The sequence below is a fragment of the Rhinoderma darwinii genome, chromosome 7, assembly GCF_050947455.1.
Source record: "Rhinoderma darwinii isolate aRhiDar2 chromosome 7, aRhiDar2.hap1, whole genome shotgun sequence".
NCBI classification, from domain to species: Eukaryota; Metazoa; Chordata; class Amphibia; order Anura; family Rhinodermatidae; genus Rhinoderma; species Rhinoderma darwinii.
In genome coordinates this window covers 87,160,484-87,170,121 of record NC_134693.1, presented here as the reverse complement: position 1 = coordinate 87,170,121, position 9,638 = coordinate 87,160,484, and positions in this window count along the sequence as shown.

Genomic DNA, 9,638 nt, shown 5'->3' with positions numbered 1-9,638 from the left:
GTGACTCCTACCGAAAGCGGCCGGGAGCCAGCTACGAGTATGAGCGGCGTGTGCCTGGCTATTGCACCCGTGGGGGGATAGAGGGGCCCCGTGGGAGCTTGTGCATACCGGCAGCTTCCTTGTGGGGTTTTTATGAGGTTTTTATTTTAGGCTTCAGCCGGGCTGCAGTTCCAGGAGCCCGGGTACTTTGGCACCTTACCCCGGTGTATTTGAGGTGGTGACACTTTTAGTGGTGCGAATATCTCCTTCACCTGAAATCCTGTGAGAGGGATAACTTGCTCCGCATTCCAAGTCCCAACGGTTCTTCCTAGCGGGAAGTGCTAACCCTTCGTGGCCGAGAAGGACTTCCAGGGAGTGAGCGGTAGGCACCGGCCCTCTCATGCCGGCCTCCTGGAAGTCCCCGTCGTCCTCGTTCGCTGGTCTGTCCGCTGCACCTGACTTGCCATGAAAGAACTTTGGTGCATTCTTTCTGAAGTCCCAGGCCGACCAGCAGTTGCAGGAGGTCGTCCACTCCAACCGAGTACCATAAAGGAGGACGTGCTGCACGTTCTAGCGGGAGCTGCACCTGGTCCAACCCGAGAATGACTTCCATGGTTGTGACCGGTAGGTAGTGGCAGGTCATGCCGGCCTCCTGGAAGTCCCCGTCGGCCTCGCTCGCAGGTCTGTCTTCATTGACGTTTTGGAGAAAAAACCCTATGAGGTTTTTATTTTGGGCTTCAGCCGGGCAGCAGTTCCAGGAGCCCGGGTAAGTTGGCACCTTACCCCGGTGTATTTGAGGTGGTGACACTTTTAGGGGTGCGAATATCTCCTTCACCTGAAAACCTGTGAGAGGGCCTTTCTGTTTTGCGTTCCAAGTCCCAACGGTTCTTCCTAACGGGAAGTCCTAACCGTTCGTGGCCGAGAGTGACTTCCAGGGTATGAGCGATAGGTACCGGCCCTCTCTGCCAGTAGCATATGCTTGTCTCAAAGATTAAGCCATGCACGTGTAAGTACACACGGCCGGTACAGTGAAACTGCGAATGGCTCATTAAATCAGTTATGATTCCTTTGATCGCTCCAACCGTTACTTGGATAACTGTGGTAATTCTAGAGCTAATACATGCCGACGAGCGCTGACCACCCGGAACGCGTGCATTTATAGGACCAAAACCAATCCGGGGGCTTGGGCGGTGGGGTCGGGCTCCGGCCCTCCCGCCGCTCTCCCCGGCCGCTCTGGTGACTCTAGATAACCTCGGGCCGATCGCACGTCCCCGTGACGGCGACGATACGTTCGGACATCTGCCCTATCAACTTTCGATGGTACTTTTTGCGCCTACCATGGTGACCACGGGTAACGGGGAATCAGGGTTCGATTCCGGAGAGGGAGCCTGAGAAACGGCTACCACATCCAAGGAAGGCAGCAGGCGCGCAAATTACCCACTCCCGACCCGGGGAGATAGTGACGAAAAATAACAATACAGGACTCTTTCGAGGCTCTGTAATTGAAATGAGTACACTTTAAATCCTTTAACGAGGATCCATTGGAGGGCAAGTCTGGTGCCAGCAGCCACGGGAGGAGGAGGAGTTTGTGTGTGCTGGTGTCAGAACGGGCTTGCTCCCTGAGGGGAGAGGTGTGAGAAAAGTGTTTGTGCTGTTTTTCACATTAAGCCGAAAAACCCTTGCTGGATCCGGCTGGAGTTCCAGGCAGGGTCCCCACTCCATTCCCAGGAGGAGTGGGGTCCTGGGGAGAGACCCCAGAGCCAGGTGCAAGACGGGAGGAGGACGCACTGGCCGCCGAGGTCGGGCGGGAGAACGACCGCAGGATGGAGGAGACAGCCGGCGTGCTGCGCCGGTCAGAGAGGTGCCGGAGGAGCAGAGGCTCTAATGAGGACCTGAGCCTGCCGAGCCGGCACAGCCGCGAGGACGTGGATGCTTCACTTACAAACACAGTGAGTCAAACTGCAGGAAAGACGGAGAGGTCCGCAGCGGCGGCCGGCACAAAGGCGGGAGCCGCTGCAAGAGGAAAAGCTGCGGCAGTGGATACCGCCAGAGGCAAAGGAAACAGACGGGGAGTGCCGGGTATGTCGGAAACAGCCGGGAGCTCCGTGGTGTCGTACGAGGTACTGCGTGAAATCCTGGACCTGGAAGAGCTCGAGCACCGGCTAGAAGACTGGGCGGCATTAGCCCCGAGGGAGCCACAGGAGCAGTTCCGCCAGAGGGTAACAACAGTTACAAGCCTCTACATGGCATCAGAAGAAGAGAGACTGTCTCTGAAGCAGTCCCTGGCAGAGCAGCGCTATCGCGCAGATCATGTTTCAAGGAACAAAAGACCGGCTATCTCGGAACGTATTAAGAATTTGAAAGACCGCATAGGCTTCCTGGAAACCAGACTGGATTTAATCCTACAGTTCTCGGGGAGTTTTCGCAACCGACTCTCAAGCTGGAAAAAGGCCCTGGGAAAAAGAACGCAGAAACAGGGCCAAGAGCCGGCCCAGGAGGCAAGCGAGGGGTTAATCCCAGAATCAGCATCAGCCTCAGTCAAGCCGGGGGGAGGAGACGCCCAGGTGTCTGAATGCAGCCAGGTGTCAGAAGGCAGCCTCCCCTGTGCACAACGAGAGCAGGCTGCGAAGCACGGAGTGGAGGTGCGAGATGGAGCGAGGCACCGACCATCAGGGGTCCTCGTATCGTTGAGCAGTTCAGAGGGCTCAGGAGAATCATGGTCGGAGTCGGAGGAGACCGGACGCAGTGGTGGTCCCGGGGGACTCCTGATGGCCGAGATCAGGCAGGTGCAGTCCCCGCCGGTGAACTTCGGGGATTTCACGTTCGGAGGGGATCCGGCGGCGGACGACCTGTCTGACAAGGCCGAAAGGAGAAGGAGGCGTCGGGCATTGAAGGCAGGTAAGGCTCCAATTATGGAGGAAAGGCTTGTTTATGTGCCCTTTATACAGCCCGACGTACTGCCGATACCCCGGGATACCACTGTAAACCCCTCTTGTCAGCCCACTCCTGATCCTGCAGTGGATCGGGGGTCTGACGGAGGGGAGATTATGTGTAGTCCCCCTGCTCTGCAGGTTCCGAAAATCGATGGCACTGCTGCCGCTAGATCTAGTGGCGGTAGCAGTGAGGTGGCAAGACTGGCCGTAAGGCCGGATAGTGTTGCGGGTAAAGTTGCGGATAGTGCGGTGGAAAGTGTTGCGGCTAACATGTCAATTGCTGGAAAGGTAGTGCTCGGCCCCAAGCAGCTGGGCTCGGGCGCTGTATGTATCCCCTTGGGGGAAGATAAATTAGTGCCCAGAGTGGTGCTATCGGCTGCAAAATGTCGTTTGGAGGATAAAGCAATTGGAAAAGTCCAAAATAAGATTGTGGCTAGCCCAGTTAGTATGAATGGAGCCTGCAGGCAAGAAAACGCACCTGCAGGCAAAAACGCACAAAAAAACGCATCTAGTGTGAATGAGGGCATAAGGAAAAAACTTTCATTATGATGGAGGAATGTGGGGAGAAAGTTGTTGGGGAAGAAATAGTGGTGGGGGATGGGTTGGGGGATGTAAATGGCGTAAATGGTGTGAATGGAGGTGCAAATGGGGGTGTGAGCGTGAATGAGAGTGGGGAGGTGGAAGAAATGGATCTGCAGGAGGTTGATGCAGCTCCCGGAGGCCCCAGTGTTCTGGAAGGGGGGGTGATGAAGGTTAGTCTGGGGGGGGACCCACTGGAAAGTGGGGTACATGTTGTGGAAGCGCCCACTGGGGCTCCGGGAGTTGTAAAGATGGGGAGGTCCTATGCTGCAGTCGCAGCGGGCACAAGTGTCCTTTTGTCCGCCGGTGCCGTGCATGGTAACTTGCAACGGCGCCTTGCGGAGGCCCTAAGGAGAGGCGAGAGCTCTGTCCAAATAGGGGGTGAGCAGGTTGACCTGTCCTTCTGGTACGAGAAGTACGGACAGGCCGCCTTCCGAGAAAACAAAGGGAAGGGACCACCAGCACTGTCCCTTCCGACAAGGGGACCCGGGGGTGTCCGCAGGAATGTGGCCCGTCTCCGGTGGGTTGGTAAGGAAGCAAGCCCCCCAAGATCTAGGGTTGTGGAGCTGCTCCTGGAGATGGGATTTAGGGCTAATGACATCTATGCCCTAATCCATCCCTACGGCACCTCAGTGTTCGATGTCAGTTTCATGACGGCGGAGGGGTTGGAATCCTTCTGGTCCCGTCATGAGCTGGCACGGGCACTGCCCCAGTGGCAGGGTTTCGCCGTGCAAGCCATATCAAGGCAGATCGAGGTCATCAAGAGAGTGACCATTTTGACCAATAATGAGTCACTCTATTGCATTGATATAATGACCTGGGTAGAAAGGTTCGGAGAAGTCCAGGGAATGCCCAAGAAGAACCGGGACGAGCATGGGATCTGGTCTGGTGCCTGGACCTTTTCCGTTAAATTAAAGGTCCAGGGGAACTCAGTGTCCCACATGCCCTCCTCTGCTTTCTTGGGGAGGGACAGGATCCTGGTTTTCTACCAGGGGCAGCCGAAGGTCTGCCACAAGTGCGGCAGCCCCACACACTTCAGCGCCCAGTGTAAGGAGAGGAGGTGTGCGCTGTGTGGGGCTCTGGGTCATCTTGCAGCCACGTGCAAAGACATTAGGTGCAACCTGTGTGGTGACCTTGGTCACCCCTTTAGCCGCTGTCCGCGCTCCTTCGCCAACCTGGTCTTCAACCCGGTGGCGCCTAGCCTGGCCAGTGGCAGTGGTCCAGGGGATGGTGTCACTGGGGAGGGGCTGGTGAGGGCGGAGGGGTGATAGGGCTGAGGAAGGTGAGGACCCTGCCTCCTAAATTTAAGAGGCAGGAGTGCCGTCGTCTTGAGAGGGAGCAGGGGGGGCCCCAAAGCCATGGGGTTCAGTCTGCCGTCCCTCAGAAGTCTGGCATGTCTGCGGAGGCCCTTGGGGATAGTGAGGTAGAGGAGGAGATCAGGAGACTGGTTAGGAGGAGAGGAGAGGCCCCCTCCAGTGGATCCTCGTACGATGGAAGTTTGGACGAGGATGAGGTGAGGGGGCAAGACAAGAGAGAGGACACTGGCAGGAAGGCCCTGTACAAGACCAGGGGGGTTCCGTTGAAAACACCTAAGACCGGCCACATCCCTAAGGAGGGCTTAACTGGCTCCCCCCTGATAGGGCTCTCCAACCGGTACCAAGCCCTTCGGGAGGACATCATCTCCTCCTCTTCGGAAGAAGAGGAAGGCGGAGGTGAGGTGCCGGTGCGAAGGTCGGGTTTCTCGGGAGGTGCTGGACCCTCGAACCAGGTAGTAGGCCAAGTACCTGGGGAGGGGGTTGTCACGGCACTGGTGGACAAAGGGGGAGGCGGAGGAGTGGAGAGGCCTCTGGAGGAGGAAGTGGTGGTGGGGGAGGAGGGGGGGTGTGTAAATAATGATAATGTTGTGAACTGTCTATTTCTCCTTTGGTTCCAGATTCGGCCAAAGATATGGATCTCTTGGGTGTAAGTCTCAAGAGAGGCAACGAAGACTCCCCGGACCCAGATAGCGACGGGCTAACTGGGGGAGGGAAGAAGCTAGCGGTCGACTTCGATCACTCTTGATGGCGGTACCTACTCCGTTGACCCTGGTCTTGGACGTCTTCATGAGGGGGCAAGAGCTCAGGCTCATAAACATCTACGGTCCACAAACCAAGTGGGACCGCAAATGCCTCTTTATGAAGATCAAGCCTTTTCTTTTTACCAGCCGTCAGGTGGTCTTTGGAGGAGACTTCAACACAGTTGTGAGGCAGAAGGATCGGAGGGGCTCCAAAGACAGGCTGGGTTATGACAGCGTCGCTTTAAATAGCATAGTCAGTGAGGCTCGTCTGGAGGATGTCCACATCAGGCACACCCCGGACCACAGTGGTTACACATATCATAGGGGTAGTCAGATTAGATCCAGAATAGACAGGTTTTATTTGAAGGGGGAGGCTGTCTTCTCGCCACTTGTGGTTGAGGAGGTAGAATTCTCCGATCACTGTTTAATAGTTTTTTCTTTGAACGTTGCAGAGACCCATCGGATGGGAAGGGGCTTTTGGAGATTGAATTCGTCACTCCTGGAAGAAGCGGAAGTCAGACAGTCCTTCGAGGATTTTCTGCAGAGCCAGGTACCTCTTTTGGGCCTTTGTAACAGTAAGTCAGAGTGGTGGGAGATGCTCAAGAAACGTGCGGCAAAATTCTTCCGCCAGCTTTCCAACTTTAGGAGCCTGGCCGGACACTGTCTGTACCAGGACCTAAGAAGGAAACTCGAGCAGCTTGTCTCGACAGGAGGTAGCCGCAAGGATATCTCCTGTGTGAAGTCCTTGCTTAAGAGGTGTCAGTATGATAGGCACACGTCCTTGGTTTTTGAGAGGGACTTCGGGAGGTATCGCTCGCCCGACCCTTACAAAAACTGTAGGATGTCAGTGGATTGCAAATATGTGGCAGGACTGATTGATAGTACGGGATCCCTGAACAGGTCCAAATCAGGGATCCTGGAGGTGGTCAGATCCTTCTACTCACACCTCTTGAGTAGGAAGGAACTAGATCGAGACAAAATGTCGGCTTTCCTGGCTGAAACCATTCCGGAGCCAAGGATAAGCCCCTCTCTTGGTGTTTTGACAGAGGAAATCAAGGAAGAGGAAGTAAAGAGGGCGATTGAAGGGTTAGCTCTTAAGAAATCGCCGGGACCGGATGGCTTAACGTCCGAGTTCTATAAGACCTTTGGGGAAGCTTTGATTCCCCTCTTGACTGGGGTTTTTAATGAGTGCCTATCCTCGGGCGCTCTGCCAAAGTCAATGGGTAGGTCAGCCTTGATCCTGCTGTCAAAGGGTAAAGATCCGTCCCGTATTGAGAACTGGTGTCCCATAGCGCTTCTCAATACGGACCGGAAGATTCTGGCAAAAGTACTGTTTAACAGGTTGGTCGAGTTTGCACCACAGCTCCTCTCGGGAGTCCAGCACTGCACTGTCCCAGGTCGAAGCACCTTTAGTGCTGTCCTGGGTGTCAGGGAGGCGGTGGAGCAGGGCAGAGCTGGACACTGGAAGGGGTACATGCTGTCTTTGGATCAGGCAAAAGCGTTTGACAGAGTTGATCATGAGTATCTCTGGTCCACCCTTTTGAGATACGGTCTGCCTGGGGGGTTTGTGAATTGGCTGAAAACATTGTACGCTGGGGCTGAGACTTTCCCACTGGTGAACGGTTGGGTTGGTCGTCCTTTCGTTGTGGACTCTGGTGTCCGTCAGGGTTGTCCTCTTAGCCCGCTGCTATACGTGTTCGCGATCGACCCCTTCCTTGTGAGGATTGATCGCGGGCCGTTGGTGGGTGTGAGGATGGACCTGGCGGTCGTGGAGTCTGCAGTAAGGACGATAGTGTATGCCGACGATAGCAAAAAGAGAAAAAAGGATCCAGCGCTGGGTAGAATTAAAATGGAAAGTCTATTCCGAGTTTAATTGGATTGGGTTAAAAGAAAGTCCAGTTATTTGTAGTCCTGGGTGTGTAGAAAGTGGAGGTAAGGTGTCCTCGGGGCCTACGCGTTTCGGACGACTGCCGCGTCCTTAAACTTGGCTGTTTAAGGACGCGGCAGTCGTCCGAAACGCGTAGGCCCCGAGGACACCTTACCTCCACTTTCTACACACCCAGGACTACAAATAACTGGACTTTCTTTTAACCCAATCCAATTAAACTCGGAATAGACTTTCCATTTTAATTCTACCCAGCGCTGGATCCTTTTTTCTCTTTTTGCTAGCCTGCCGTGTGCCGACACGAGGATCCGAGCGCTATCTACAACACACAGGAGTGTGCCAGGTGAGCTGGAGGTTCTCTCCCCATTTTTTTCAATTGTATGCCGACGATGTCACTATCTTCGTCTCCTCGCAAGGGGAGGCGGAATGGGTGATGTCCGCGGTAGATCGCTACTCGGACGCGTCTGGGTCCAAGATCAATCTGGATAAGTGCGAAAGTCTCTGGTTGGGAGTGGGAGACCCAGACTTTTGTCTCCCAGACACTGCAAAAGTTCTGGGCATAAATTTCGGCAGAGGTGACTATCCTACTCAAATTTGGGAGAGCAGACTGCAGATTGCCACCAAAAGGGTGAACCAGTGGAAAGGTTGGACTTTGACCTTCAGAGAAAGGATCAACTTGGGCAAAACATACCTGCTCCCATTGTTTATTTTTCTGGGCAGCATTTGCATCTTGCCAGAACCCTTCTGGACACGGGTCTACAGCCTGTTTTTCCAATTGTTATGGGGAAACAGGCTGAACCTAGTTAAGAGAGAGGTGACTTACCTAACAAGGAGACAAGGTGGGTTGGGTATGGTCAACCCGGTAGTGTTCCTAGTGAACACTTTTCTTAAATGTAATTTGGCAATCCTCTACAAAGAGAGGGCTCCTCTGTGGGTAGCTTCTTGCAAGGTGTGGTTTCAGCCTTTCTTCCAGGAATGGGAGAACGGAGGGCGAGTGAAGGATCTTCGATCGCAGCGGGGGCATCTCCCGGCTTACGTTGCCCCGGTTCTGAAGGTTGTCCGTCGATGGTGTCTGGGGAAGGATGAGGTGATCACGCTGCCGAGGAAACTCCTCGACATTAGGGTGATCGCCTCCTATTTCCAGGCATCCTTGGCCCTCAAGGACTGCCCAGGTAGGGATCTGAGGGAGGGACTGACGCTTTTGAATTCAAACAGGATCCCCCAGAAGTATTGGGACTTGACCTGGCGCTGCTTCCATGGTAAGTTATATGTGAGGGGAAACTTGAAGTACAGGAACTCCGATGAAAGGGATTGTCCCCGGGAGGAGTGCGGCGACACGCTGGAAAGCATGGAGCACTTCCTGCTTCAGTGTCCTCTCAATATAGAGGTATACAACCAGGTGGGGATCTCCATCGGGTGGCCAGAGATGGAGAGCCTCTCCTATGCCGAGTGGGCCTATGGGGCGTACAAAGAAGTTGGTGACAGGGACCGATGCACTTTATTTCTAGTTAGTGCAGTGGTCAGGTTCTACACGTGGAACGCGCGGTGTCTAGTTTCGACGGGAAGAAAGACCCTCCAAAGGGAAGAGGTATGTAGTAACATCCTTGGTGACCTGGTGAAGGTGCGCTCTTTGGAGTTTGAAAGGCTGGGAGCACGTAAGGCCTCCCGCTTATGGAGAGGCTTTTCTTTTAGCGTGCCCTAGCTGTTCAAGCTTCTTCCTGGTGTAGGGCTGTAGTTTCAATCACCCTAGCCTTTTGTTTTAGAAAGTGATATGGATGTTAAGGCTTGAGGACGCCGAACCTGCGCAACTCTTGAGACGGGGTGGCGGATAGGATTTTGATTTGTATGGGATGTTATGTAGGGATAGAGGGGTTAGTGAGGTTTTGGGTGGGGGTTTTTGGGGTGTGGTGGGAGGAGTGTATATATATGTATGTATATTAAAAAAAATAAAAAAATAAAAAATTGTGTTGGGCACTGGGAGGTCAGCTTTGGCCTGGTCCCTAACCTGGGAAAAACTTTGGAGCCTAGCTCGGAGTAATCCTAGAACTTTGGGGCCGGAGCTAGCCTCTTGTATGGTGGGGTGATGGGTTTTGTGGGGATAGGTAGAAGGTAGGGAAAGAATAGGGTTGTGTCACAAAATGTATTTCTTTCTGTTATGTAAATATTTTTGTTTAGTTTATGTAAATAATTTTCTTAGGTAATGGTT